This window comes from Takifugu flavidus, chromosome 12 (genome assembly GCF_003711565.1).
Source record: "Takifugu flavidus isolate HTHZ2018 chromosome 12, ASM371156v2, whole genome shotgun sequence".
Classification (NCBI taxonomy): Eukaryota; Metazoa; Chordata; class Actinopteri; order Tetraodontiformes; family Tetraodontidae; genus Takifugu; species Takifugu flavidus.
Window position 1 is genome coordinate 1,822,691 of NC_079531.1, and position 14,773 is coordinate 1,837,463.

Genomic DNA, 14,773 nt, shown 5'->3' on the forward strand with positions numbered 1-14,773 from the left:
GAAGACATAATGGACGTCTGTCCAGCTGCCAATCTGAAAGCTATTACAGCTCTTAAAAGCATCTTAAATAACAAATCCCGCCCCATTATTATTCATGTAGGTGATAAAACTACTCACTCATATTTGAAGGAAGTCAAACTGGTTCATGTTTTATGGAACTACAACTGGAAATCACGGTGCCTTAACTCACTCTGGGTGTGGACCTCTGCGGAGCACGTGCACGCCCGTCAACGTGGCAGCTGAGATTAGTGACTGGACAGGATAAGTTGAGTCAAGGTAAGAAGGTGAAGGTGCGCCGAGGGTGCAGCCACCATCTTATCTCACCAAACCACACTTCTGGCTCTCCCTGGCGACGGGGATGGAAGCGAACCTGGCATTCCATTATCTCTCCTCACCACATCCCCTGCATCTCATCTGTTAGAGCTGAGACAGCAGTAGTTAAACCCCTTACAGTGATTTTGTTTTTCATTGTAGATCCCCTCACTACATAAAACACCCCGCGGCTGCCTGGCGTTCAGCCCGCGTGGAAATTAAGTCATGAATCCTCCCCTTTACAGCAGCGCCGTGCTCTGTGGCCAGAAGAGTTGACTGTGCAGGATTTTCTGCTCCTGTCTGTCCAAAAGCAACGGTTTGAGCCTAATCCTGAAAACAGAGAGGGCGTCTGCCCCCTGAACCCAAACTGGGAGCCGGTTCCACAGAAAGGGAGTTTGATAACTGGAGGCTCTGCCTCCCATTCAACTCTCTGAAACCCTAGGAACCACAGGTAACCCTGCACTTTCGGAGCAAAATGATCTGTTAGAGTAATTTGGCACGATGGGCTCTTTAAGATAGGATGGAGCCTGGCCAAGGCCCAAGCACAAACACGGCATTTCAAATCACACCGAAAATACCGAGAGCTTCAGCCCCTGGATTCCTCGGTGGGCTTTAATCTGAAGGTCACGCAGAGGGCACAACATGCCTGTTCATCTTGTCAATAGCATGCTCTCCTTGCTGCAGTACCTTTGAGAGATTACAGCAGTGTGAGTAGAGGAAAAGGGGCATAGACGGAGGAGACGGGGGCTCACGCAGAAACGCCGTCGTCTTTATTTTCAGCACCTTTTTTTCCCAGCTCCACATTTCACTTCTTTTAAAGCTCCCCGGCCGCATCGATCTCCAGGATTCCTGTTTAGTCGTGTCACCGTCACGCCCCAGGCGGCGAGGAGTGTCAGCCGGAGTCTGACACGTTTGAAATACTTGCCGTCATAAATTCTGCCGAATCTGTGACAGGTCGGCGGCGGTTCGTCAGGCTGTGGTCGTGCACACGTCTCTCACTTCAATGAAGCGATTTTTTCAAAGAGGAGATGAGTCGGGCAGCTTGAAAAATGGGATTGTTCTCAAACACACGCAGAACAACAGAGCAAACGCAGCCCGGACGTGAGGCTGCATTTAAAATCATATATATTCATGTAACTGGCCTATATACGCTTTGAGGTATCACACAAACGTATACAAACTCCCCCACCCCCTCCCCACGTGAGGCCAAGTTCTTCTCACCGGAGTAACTCAAACACAAAGGAAAACAGAGTCATTATTAATTTAATGCAGCTCAACAACATGAGCTGTCCAAATGCTGCTGGTAGGATGTAGAATCATTACAGTAAATGAGGCTAATGATTGGATTAGCACCAACAGATTTATTACTAAGCTGCTGCCGGCGAGGAATCGTTATTTTTCTCTGCTTTTAAAGAAAAAAGAAACATACCACAAAGCTTTTAGAGCGGTCAATAGTTCCTTCAGTTTGAGTGAAGAACATTACAGAGAGGAGGATAGAGTCACATTTGATCTGTTTTACTTTACATTAGAGCGACGCCATCGGGGAGATCAGCTGCTTTGGAAGAGTTCCTAAAGATCCCTTTAGTTGGAAACAACAGCCAGATTCCCCTCACTTCTCAGAGGTCCATGTGTTCGTCATCATTTACAATCTTCTGACATGAATAGAAAAATAAATATACACGCCGGCGGGTGCGCACACACGCATAAATATCTTCTAAATTAAACTTTCTCCTGGAAGTGGAATTACATGTCATGAAATAGGCATGTTGTGCACCAGTAAAAGACCTGTAAGGTTAATAACATGAGGTCAAAATCATTTATACACAATCTCCTGCCGAGGTCCTGGTAATCAGAACCTCGGTTTGGTGCAGCAGATGCATATACACGTGCACCCATGCGCACACACGCTCTGTACACATGAGCAGCACAGCCCAGCTTGTCTGAACCTTTGGTGATAAATTATGGATGTCCTGATGGAAACCTAGACACTGTGGCAGCTTTGACTTGAGAGCAGGGCTGAAAAGTGGAGAAGCCGAGGAAACAGAGCTGCTTTGAGTTTGCCGTTTAAGCGGGAAAGTTGTATTGTGAATTAAATGATTGAGCCTAAGTGGGCAAATAAAAACATCGACATGAACCCGAATGTGGAGTCAGCCCTGAATCTACAATAAAGCACAGGATGAAAGAGATCCCGTCCAGCGGAGGCAGAAATCAGACGCAAATCAATCAAAACCCAAACAGGCTGCTATATTTTCTGATTTTATTCCACTCAGGAGCCTACAGCCAGGGCTGGTTTGCCCCATGTGTTGATAACATGAAGACGGCTCCAGTAACTAGCTGAAGGGGATAATAATGAACCGAGGTACGAATGGACCAAGGAAGGATCGGGCCATCCACCCTCTGTAACTGAGCAAAACAAACTCATTTCCAGCGCTCCTCACGCACGGCTGCTGTGCATCCGGTGGTGCGTTCAAGACTGTTGGGCATGAGGACGTCACCCAGAAAACAGTCACAAGTGAACAAGTCATAATCAGGTGAAAACAAGGGGAGGTGTCAGTGTTTCTGCGCAGCTCCTGGCTGCAAATCAGAGATGCAAAAAAGGAAAAGAGCATCTCCCTCAGGTTCAGCTCCGTCCCTGTTGCCCAGGTAAGCTCGCTGAGCTGTCAGACTCTGCTGCAACGCTGCAGCTCCGCTCTGTAAATCACTCACGATTCTGCTCTTTTTGAGTTCCGGCTGGGAGGGGGGGGGGGGGGGGGGGCTCTCGCGCACTGCTTTAACTTCCAGAGAGCCAATATTCACTGAGATATTCAGAGCTGCCAAAAAATAACGCAGCTTTGCAGACTAAGAACAAGACACATTTCAGCCCCTGCAGCTTTCTGGCAGGGCTGTCGCCCATTTAAATAATCCTTTAATTATTTATCGAGTGCATCTGTTTGAAGAAAGTCGGCTGCAGCCGCTTCTTATAGGAAGTAAATTGCATTAAGCCGATGAGGCACACAGGAAACATCAGAGGTCAAGAGATGATGACGAGGGTTCAGCCTAAACTGTATGCTTAGTTTGTATTCTGGGATGCAAGAGAATATTATCTGTCAGTGTTGACGTCGGTTTTGCCGCGTTTGTGTCGGTGTAAATGGCCGAGAGACACAGGCTGAAAGAGAGCGAGCAGGGGTGAGACTATAAGTGCCACTCAGTACCAGGCTGCAGCGCTCCGAAACAAAGCCTTTTGGGTTCCGCCTGACACTCTGAAAAGAACTGAGGGATGGTGGGATAAAACTGTGACAGAGGGAAAATAGAGGGGGCCACAGGGAACAGACACAGGCTTAGAAAGAGAACGAGGCCGCATAACAAGAGGGACAACAAACACTGAATCAGGAGTGGCCAGGCCCGCCGACCCGACACCTGACCGCCGACCCGACACCTGCCCGCCGACCCGACACCTGCCTGGTGTGGAGGCAGAGGCAAAACTGAAGAAAAAGAAGCGAGTCCAGTGTGACTTTGCAGCGTGTTCGTGCTGCCTGTGAGCCGCGTGTTACAACGTGACAGAGCAGCATTTCCTCCTAACCTTTGGGGACCAAGTGGTCCTGATGGACAGGCTGCAGGACCGACAACAACATCAACAGAAACAGTTTGCACCGTTGGTTTCTCAGCTCACAGTCGGCTCATCTCCTTCCAGCTTGGTCGTCGGTCCTATTACGATGCCTGTACGCTCATTTAAACGCACATTATCGTATATATGTGGTTTCCAGCTCTTCACTGGTGGCCCTACTTTCTTTTTACTGGCCTCTGATTGTCACAAGAACAAGCTTGTGCAGGATGTTAAAGGAAATAACCGCCGTGTTCAGGTTCTAACAAGGTTCTAACAGAACATACACACCTGTGTGAGACTCCACAACAACGATGTGGCACTGCAGAAGAATTCCATTTGTGCCTTAAATAAAAGATAAAACCTACAGGTAACGACCCGGGAGATTAGAACACAGGAGATGTTGACATCTTATATAACACCTTCGTCTCCTTGATCCCAAACAGCCAGATGTCCCCCGTCTCCCCCTCCACCCCCCACACACCCCTCTGCTGTATTCACACAGTGGATTCTATGAGAAGTGAAACCTCCACAAAGCATTAATGACAATAATGTTTTTCTTAAATGAGAAGTTTCTGTCCATCAAAGTGAAGTAGATTCGTTTTTTGGGTTTTTTTTTAATTAACGTAATGCAGCATCGTGCAAAATCCCTGCTCTAATAACACCACATAACCACACAATAGAGACACATTACACACTGCTGACGCGGAGCTAATCCGCTCTAGCTGGGCTCACCAGGCTCACCGGGCTCTCTCCACCCACACCTGGCACACGCCGCCACAGCAAGGTCACGCAGTCAGAAGGATCTGCCGTGTCTTTCGGGAAACGAAACAGAACTATTGAAAATGGAAATTGATTCTGAGGAGACAGTGAAGGTGGAGAACTGAAATAGAACCGCTACAGCAGTGAAAGCAGACTGCTGGACAAAAAAATGGGATGGTCCTGCCTGGAGCATCACGCCACGATGTTAGAGGGTCTGAATCATCAATTTGCAGCTTCCAGCCGGAGCCAATACTGTGATTTTTCAATTAATTAAACCTAACTGCTGTTGCTGCGGGGTAAATGATGAAAATAAGCCTCAGACGGTGCCGCACACGCAGGCACATACTGCGAGCATCAACACTGCAGGAGATGTTTTCCTATTTTAGAAGAGGCAGAAGAAATTGTCTTCTTTCTGCTCTCCTCACGGTGTAAATCTAGCGCGCTTATTTTAACTTGCTGGGTTCTTTACTTCTAAACACGAGTCTGCGTGTGGGGTTAAATATATTTAAACTGTTTAGAAAACATGCGATGTGCAGTAGTGGCGAGCGCTGCGACAGCGGAACAATTCACAGTCATTACTGGAGCATTGCATTCTTTACTTTCTATTTCTAAATGTAAATGTAGCAGCAAAGCTGCTCATGATTATAAGCTGCTGCAGTACTTTGGTCCTTCTAGGACAGTTTGACTCGCAGCATTAATGTGGTCGTTCCTTCAAAGCGTCATTTTTGTTGCCGTGGCGCCCATCCCGAGCCATCCCGTCTCTCCAGTAGTCGCTTCCAACATGACCACACACACACACACGCACAGTGAACATACAGTGTGTGCAGGGTTCAGTGCACCCCACAGGGCCACCCACATACGGCCACTGGTCCCAGTCCAAGAACTGTGCCGCCAGCTGTCCCCCTATTGGCTCACGCACAGACATAATGCGTGCAAACGTGTGTAACGGTGGTGTCACTTCAACGTAGATCAACGTACGTGTGAACCTTCCTTCAATGCTGCCAAACCTCTTTCCAAACCATCACCAACCTGGGATTGCATGGGGCCACCGCGTGACATCACAGAGGAAGCAGGAAACAGGGGGGCGGGCTCACTTCCCCGTTGTCAATCAAATGGAGGAAAAATGGAGGATGGGGGAGAAGAGCTTCTGAAGCGAATGATGTGTGAAGGAGAGATGGAAGGATGATGAACGGGATTAGGAGGGAGTGATGAAGCAGAGGCTGCTGCTAAATCAACATTTATTGTGTTTAAAACCACATAACCACCCTAAAGTAACGTATCATAGCCATTACCTCAGCAACATAAAATGGTGTGTGCTTGTGCAAACTATGTGAGTAACTAATCAGGAGCAAACAATTCATTAAAATGAACCAAGATTGAATAGGAACATCTGACATCTGGTTATTTTATCTTGAAAGTGGACAAACTCTCGTTCAGTCAGAGCGGCGCTGCTGCTACAGGACTGATTACAGCTTCAATGACAACAGAAGTCACTGACAGGAGGGGGAGGTGAGTGTGGGAGCAGAGTTTAAGAGGGAAAGCGATGAAATTATGGTTGTGGACGGGGCCAAGGCGAGGGGAGGTTGACAGGAGCAATGAAAAATGACAGATTAAAGAGGGTGTGGGAACAAGAGAGTGTGTCTAAGAGGATGGGTGAAAAAGAAATACAGGAATATGAGAAAAGGCCAACAACGTAAAACCGACAGTAAACACACAAAACCAAAAGAGAGAGTTTAGGGGAGGAGGAGGAGAGAAATCTGTGGAAGAGGTGGAGGAAGTGAGGTGAAGAAGGAGGGAGAAACACAGGAGAATGGAGGATAAACACAAAAAAACCATGAAGAAGCAGAGGATGGGATATAAAACTGAAGGGATTGTGTTTTGGGAACAATGAGAGGTGCAAGAAGAGATGAGAATCGAGGATGATGGATGAGAAAGATGTTTTTGAAGAGGAATGAACAAAGTATGGAAGAAATGGGTATTATGTCAGATGCAGCATGGTGGCAAATGGATGAGCCGTGGAGCCAAACCGAAGAGAGGACAAAAGAGAAGAGGATGATAGATAGAGGAGCAAAATGGAGGAAGGACAGTCGAGTCCTGCAGCTGATAGTGGAGCTGAAACATCTCATCAGTTTCCCTCCTGCAGCACGCTTAAAAATCTGGGCAAACATGCAGATTACATTTTACCACATCTTATTAAATCATGCAATTAAATGGTGATCAGAGATTATGATGACTTTCCCATGAGTAGAGTCAAACATTTAGTTTTAATTTTAGAGCAATTATCCCTAATCCACTAAAGGAAATCTGCAAAAATTTTCTCACCTGCTCAAACTGCCCCCTGTGGGTAATGTGATGCAACAAAGGTCGGGGGGCGCAGAACCCTCTGAAATATCAGTCCGCTCTCTGAAACTGCATCTCCGGGTAAAACAGAACAAGCTCTCACCACACATTGGGCTCTGTAATCCTCATGCATATTAATGAGCGAGTCTGTGGCCCTGGACCAGAATGAGGATGAGCGAGAATGAGAGAGGTCACCAACTCTAGAGGAGCGATAAAGCGGAGAGCAGGGCAGGTGAGAGGGCAGCACATTAATTCAGCGGTTAGCGTCGCGGCTAATTTGAGCTAGAGAAGGTGGAAGGATAAAGAGGGATGAACCTAGTAGTGAAGTGGCAGCAGTCTGATGCCAGAAGCAAGAGGAACCGCTGAAATTGTGTCTCCATTTCTCTGCTGCTTATACAAGAGCCTAGCACCAAAGGTGAAATACAACCCTCTTAGAATCACAATGGAGCTCATCCTGCCCCCTGAAACACAGTGCACAATGCAAAATAACAGAACTCCATTTCCAGGTTCTCTTACGCCTGATCCTCTAGAACGTGGGCTGATAAGAAATTAAGAGGCCGGGTTTACTGCGCGAGAACTGAGGAGCAGCTTCTCAGCAGGAGGCCACTGCAGCAGTTATTCTCCCCACGGCGCCCAAGCACACAGCCTGCAGTCGGTTAATCTATGTTACACGGACGCAACACTCTATCCCGACCTGTCTGTCTGAAGTCTGTCTCACCTTACCGGAGCCGCGTGTGCAGCCTCTCAACTGTTTGTTCGGTGCAGATTTAAACACTGACTTTCATATTCATTATTTCAACTCTCCTCAGGGCTTGTTTGTTTTTGTTTTTTTAATTGGCCCCTATTTATTTTTATTTTTTAATCAAAGTCATCGGTGCACAAGATGGAGACACACACAGAAAGAGTGCCCTGACAACACCAGCCAGTTTGTCTCGAACAATGTAGATTTCTAGATCTGGGGACTTTAACTTTGCATCTTTTTGGGTGAACGAGCCTCTCTGACCGCTGCTGCAGGCTGTTCCCAAGTGTTATTTCTAAATGTATGAGTGTGAGGTGCTGCACGATGGCCTGGGGCTGAATAAAGGTGCGAGGATGCAGAATACAGGGGGACACGTGCCTCCGTGTGACTGGGAATACGAGAATCTGCTAAATGCTTCATGGTTGTGAAATGTAATCCATCGAAGAGATGACAGGACGAGATGCAGCGGAGACAGGGAGAAAAGGTGGGGTCGGGAGGAGGGAGAGCACGGGAGGAAGTGAGAGGGAGAGAAAGAACTGCTAGATAATGGAGGAGAGGAAGATGAGACTAAGAGGAGGAACGCTGATGAATAATCTATTAGCCAATATAAAAGGTAAAGTAGAACATGAACGTGGCTCAGAGGAGGCTAAAGATGTTGGCAGCGGTGTGTGAAGGGCCGCATGGGAAAATACCACACGCACAAACAGACCTCTATATTCAAATGAGCGTCCAGAGAGCCAGGAAAGAGGGGCCGGGGTCAGAGCAACAGGGGGGGTCAAAAATCAGATTCTACTTATTTTAGCATTCTCAATCTTACAATTGCTTCTGTCTATTTTGCCTCCCAACATGGGTAGAGAGGCGTGGACTGGAGAGGGGCTGGATACTGGCGCAGTAAAAACAAGGGAAGCCCCAGAAAAGGGACAGAGAGAGAGAACAAGGAAAAGCCCAGGGAAGCCCCGCTGCAGCTTCTGTGCACAGGAGGAGGATCCCCGCTCCTCTCCTCGCTGCAGCAGCGCACTTGCAGCCTTCCAGGCATCATCAGGACGGCTGCTGCCAGATTACACACTGCACGCATTAACTATCATCTATTTATGGTGCTGCCCTGTGCGTCCACTGTCTCGGAGAAGCCTCCCTTTCCCTTGCAGGGTTTCATAAGAGGGGTAGGGGGGGTGGGAAGAAAAACAACCAGAACAAGTACCAGGTCGTCAGAAGCACAAAACATGTGGTCACGTTTGAAGATTCATATAAAAGCCAGAATGGGGATTTATAATTAACCCCCCACCCCCCGTGCATTATTTCATGCAGCCACCGGGTTGCAGATCTTCGGGCTGGAACACAACACAGCGGCGCTCCCAGACTGCACAGATTCCCTCCGGGGCAACACAGGCCAGTAACGCTCATTAAACTGAGAGGCACTGTGGATGGAGGCGGCAGGCTGCAGCCCCAACCCCCCCTGTGTCCATCCCATAGAAAAGAAGAAAAAAAAATCCCTGCATCATGCTTAAAATTTCACTCACGCTCCCAAAGTTTAGAGGAATATAGGACACCGAGCCGCTCCAAGGACGGACGGAGGAAACGTTCGCTGCCAAGCATCGGGTTTATTTAAACCAGAAACTCGTCCAAAATGAACCAGGCGCCCCTGACAGACCAGGGGTGCGTTTATCCATCCGTCCGCGAGGCTGCGGAGCGTCCGCGGAGACGCGCTCTCGCCGGTTTATGGGACCACGAGTCAGCTCCACATGGCCGTGCGGGGCTGGAACCGCAGCAGCCAGACCCCCGCATGGGTCGTTCCGGGAGCTCGCACCAGCAAGTGCGCGCAGCAGACCGCCAAAATGTCGCGGAACAGAGCAGAAGTTGGAAAGGAACGTCTCTTACCTGCTGTCGTAGTGCCCGACTGTGCTCGAAGCAGTGCGCATAGTATCTGGTGCTGGAAAGGAAACTGTCCTCGTTAGGAGCTCCGTCCCCACCGCAACTCTCTCTCCCCCTCTCTCTCTCCCCCCCTCCCTGCGGTCATTCATCAGACACACAGACACTGTGCGTTACCGGGCGGGGTGCCGAAGAGCGCGGTGCGTCCTCGGGGACGCGGACGGATGGTAGGATGAGTGGAAGGAAACAAGGACGGGGAAGATTGGATGGTTGAAGGAGAAATGAAGGACACCATCAACATGAGGAGGAAAGGAAAGGAAAGGAAAGGAAAGGAAAGGAAAGGAAAGGAAAGGAAAGGAAAGGAAAGGAAAGGAAAGGAAATTAAGAGAGGACAAGAGGAGCTAATTGAAAATTGATTGTGCAACAGGATGTAACAGGAGGCTTGTCAGCCATCTTCTCTATGAAGCCCTGAAAGCCCTTCGAATGAGACATCACATCGTACATCAGAAAACCTGGCGCAGGTTCCCCGTTTCCTAACCCGAAGGTGGAGGGTGGTGAGGATCCTAAGGGTGATGGGAGGATTAGAGGAGGACGGGGCATTCATCACAGTATTGACCAGGCTCAATTACTTTAACCAGTCTGCAGCGTTCCAGGCTAAGTTCTCACTGACGAAGGCTCGCTGAGCGGGCAGGAAATACCGGCTCGATGTAGACGCGCTAACGTGCTACAGTCCTGAAGATCGGTGCATCTCTTATGCTGGTTTCTGTTGTTGGCTGAAGAACCCTTGCACTATGCTCCTATCATTCTGACACAAGTTAGAGAGATTCTTCTTTCCCCTCCACTTGCTGTCAGGAATGATGCTCCTTTTTCCACCGATTGTATAGAAATGTGATGGAGTCCTGCTGCAGGAGCACAGGAAAATCAGGCTATTGTTGTGCTTATGCAAATGACACAGGCCCCAGTGAGAGACTGCTCCACAAATATGTTGTCATTAAATCATTGCAAGGTCGAAGACGCGGGCGTCACATATGAAGGGTGTTCATTTATTCATGCGGAGAAATGGCCGCCTTCGGTTTCGGTGTGCTGGGGGCTTGATTGTTTCTTTGAACCTCTTCCCATGATGCTGTTTCAGGGAGCGCAGCATCCTCTACGCTGTTCATCAAAACCACGGAGCGGACACGGAACATGCAATAACTCGGCTTCAATCAGTGCAGCGGAGCGGGAAAACGCTGACTCGGCACTGGTGTCCGGTTTGACAAGGCCAGATGTGACTGGTGATCCAGAGGCAGCGTTCGACCCAGTTCTCACCTTCTCCAGGGTGATCGGGCCTCTTCAGTTTCAGCGTTGCAGAACTATCAAGTCTTCACAGTCTCCAGCTCATGCGGTCATTAGCATGTAGCATTAGCCAGCCAGAGGAGGTCATTTCTGTGTTTAGGGTCCCGACTTCACCGCGGAACCACTCGGTGCTGAAGGAATTCTGTAGATGCTGCATTGAATTGCCTATGGATGAAGACCTCTGTCAGCCTATATAGGCATAATAGACCGAATAACAGCTCAGCATGCAGCGCGACGTAGGGACACGCGCTCTCACGCAGGCACCAGAGCTTCGGCTGTGGGCCCCAACATCAAGTGTGATTGGACCTGAGATGGAGCGTGGCAGCAATTACCATCGTTACTGCAGCACGGCTCAACAGCAGCGGCCCACCAAGTCCGTTCAGCTGGAAACTGAAGAACGAGATGAAGAAACCAGGAAGCATCAGCAACATTAAGTGCAATCTGTCTCAGGCTTACTCCAGTGTGGGCCAGCAGGTGCTCCGTCAGCGAACGTGTCTGGGCGTGACTGGAAGAGGAGAACTGCCATTTCCACCGCATCTGTGAAACAGGTTAATGTCAGACAATTCACCATTTTCCCCCGATAGTGCGCGTGCAGTGTCTCACAAGTTGTGCACCCCAGAAAACCCCAAGAGGAGAAAAGTTTGCTGTGATTCAGATGTTTCATGAGAGATCTGATCTGGTTTGGGTTGTGTGCAGCAGGGGGCCGGTTAGGCTGATTTGTGTTTCCGTGTGCTGAACAGAAGCAGCCATGTGTGGATATCACATCTGTCCTGGATTCCTCAAATGGGATTTTGATGGCTGCAGATGTTAGCAGTGGCGCAGCTTATTGTCTATGGGTGGTAGCTGTGATAGCGTCGCTCTGTGGCATCCCCCAGGGGCTTATTTCAGGACCCATTTACCTTCCAATCCACACGTGTCTTTTTTGAGGGATATTCGCTCATAACGAAGCGTTGGTTAGTGCCAGGGACATCGTGACACCCACCCTGGTTCCAGTTCTGTTTCGCTCGGATCAGAACTCTTCATTCTCTTCTGCTCTGCTCACTTGAGCAGCTTGAATTGTGCCCAGCTGTCAGCTTGTGTTGGGGGGTATAAATGCTGAGTTTTATTAGAAAATCAGGGGGAAAAGTCCTGTGAGAAGCTGAGTCCTTGGAGAAAACATGGGCTGACTTCAAGCCGTACTGATTGTTCTGCTGTTTCGTTGCGATGGAGGTTACACGGACTAGTGAACATGACTACCCCTTTAAATATACTGACTAATTTACTGACTAATTAAACTTGCCCTCAGGCGAATGCTCCTGTTCTTATTTGTTACCGACATTAGCTAATGGGAAGTGGAGGGCTTGGCAAAACAAATGGGACTGTGGAGGCATTAGTGGCAAATTCTTGTTTTCACTGTCAAGCAGCTTTTATGAATCCCAGGTACCAACGTCAGGAGTGATTCTGGCCCAGCAGAACCCAAACACAACATACCAACAACATCATCGCCGACCTTCCTGCTCTAACTGAAGTGCTTCTGGAAGAGCAAACTTATTTTAGAGGTTCTAATTGGCGTTGCCAGTGAGCAGGCTGTGAGTGGGCTGAGGATCCCCCCGGAGACCTGACAGCTGGAGACAGGAGGTGAGACAGAGACACAGAATGGGGGAGAGACAACGGAAAGCCTCACAGAAATGAAGCAAAAGCTGAATAAAGCCGAATAAACTCCTGCTACGGCTGAGAGCTGCGGACAGAAGGGAGAGAAGAGATGAAAGTTAAAAGTGGAGGATCTTTGCCTTCTATTGGAAATCATTCCATCGACCTCTCAGCCACGGCTGCACAAAGGAGGGATGACAGATTAAGGCTGCAGGGGAGGGTTTTGTCCTTCAGAGCTCCATTAGCTGGGCTGTCTGAGTGGTTCTTTAGTGTTTTGTTTTTTGTCGAGCAGGTTGACCCGAGAGATTTTGACGCCTAAATCACATCTGCTTGATTTAGAAACAACAAAACTGGAAATAACTGCTGAAGCACACCCGCCTGTTCTCAGAGAAACTCCTAAAAATAATCATAAAACCTTCAAAAATGGATTTGCATGACTATTTTGATGCTTATCAACACGATTATTTCTGTAGTTTGTGGTTTTAGTTTCTCACAAGTGAATGATCCCAATCATACATTTAATAAAAGAAATAAAACCCACAGCCAGGAACCAGCAGATGACTCTCCATTTCTCATTCCTCTTCAGTCCAATTTACAATCTTTTTCCTGCTGGTTTTGACCTGTTCGATAGAATTGCTCTTGTGGCTGCTGCCCACTCTGTTCCTGACCTCTGGGAATCTGGGACTCAGCTCCCGGAATACAAATCACCACATATTTAAGAATCATTGAACTGTCCTGAATGGAGTGTAGTGACGTTGTTGAGAGGGTGGGGGGAGGCGGGGGGCGGTGGACGGCAACACAAAAGGTGCTTTTGAGATAACACGGGATTGTGGAGGGTTGGGGGAGTTGGGGGGGGGGGGGGAGTGCGCTTATGTTTGAGCTCATCAATTGAGCCCTTAATTATATTTCTGCTCATCTGCAGCCCTGACCAGGCTCTTTATTGCTGTCGTGATCATAGCAACCTGTGTGCTTCTTGCTTTCTGTTGATGCAAGACAAGTGTGTGTGTGTGTGTGTGTGTGTGTGTGTGTGTGTGTGTGTGTGCGCGCGCGTGCGTGTGTGCGTGTGTGTGTGTGTGTGTGTGTGTGTGTGTGTGTCCCTCTACCAAAGGAAAATTGTTTATTGATTCCTGTTCAGCTTTAGCTGTACTGAATTTCCAAAAAGACGTGCTGTTACGTGTTGGTACAAGAGGAGAGGAGGAAGCGTGCGTGCGTGTGTGTGTGTGTGTGTGTGTGTGTGGGGGGGGGGGGGGCTGTTATCATCGGTCAGGCTTTAAACTTTGTTGGCTTCGTGCTGTCACCGCCATTAAGGGAGAAGGGAAACAAGCCTGTGACAGTACAGGCGTCGTGACCAGCGCCGAGTTCTGTCCTGTGTGTCTGCAAGGATTCAAACACACGCACACACACACACACACACACACACACAACACACACACACACACACACACACACACACACACACCACACACACACACACACACACGGAGCTTCACACCACGCCAGCTAAAAGTGGAATCCGGCTAAATAAATAAATAAATGACTGACAGGGCGACGTGAAACGAAACCACGAGGCCGAGAGATGCTGGGAAACGTTTGATGTGGAGGCAAATACCTGAAATTTTAAATCCACCGCTCGCTCGCTGCTGGCAGCTCCTGCTGGCCGGCCCAGCGGTGGGATGTAGGGAGGAGGAAGGAGGAAGTTACCTGCAGAGAGAGGCTGCAGACGGATGCTGCACCGACTACATAAAGCACGATCGCATCAAACTCCTCGAGTCTTTGTCTCCTCACCACTTTGGTGCTCTGCAGCGTCCACGAGGACAGACCCAAAAATTCCCCTAAAAACTAAACAATGACTGGGGTTTAAGGGTCGGGAAGTGTCAACAGAGCTTTTTGCGATTCACCGCCAGCTGAAAATGGCTGAATTCGTATTTCGGTGTTAATTGATTTTAACGATTTTGCTGCTGCGGTTGTCGGACACAAATCTCCACTATCGTCAGTGCGGCTGCAGGTTCCAGTTTCAATGAATTATCCAAAATCAAAGAGCATCCGTGAGCAGACGTCCGTTAATCCTCTCAGGAGCGTCACCAGGAGCCCCGACGAGTTCAGTCTTTGCATGCGCACGTTACTAGAAGGCGATGTATACATTGAACATAAACACCTGGTTTGTCTAATCTATTAAACTGTGCATCGTGAGCAGGTGGCTCTTATTCCAG

At 48.7% G+C, this 14,773-nt stretch overlaps 1 protein-coding gene across 2 annotated transcripts in view; it reads right to left on the minus strand.

Moving 5' to 3' along the window:
* The window catches only part of slc8a2b (solute carrier family 8 member 2b), a 45,334-nt gene extending 35,573 nt beyond the window's left edge, over positions 1-9,761 (minus strand). Inside the window, exon 1 of one of the 2 annotated variants that reach the window (XM_057048888.1) lies at positions 9,609-9,761. The gene's annotated coding sequence lies outside the window, so the exon portion shown is untranslated. The remainder of the gene's footprint in view (positions 1-9,608) is intronic. The other variant, XM_057048890.1, reaches the window with a different exon arrangement.
* Between the last annotated feature and the right edge of the window lie 5,012 nt (positions 9,762-14,773).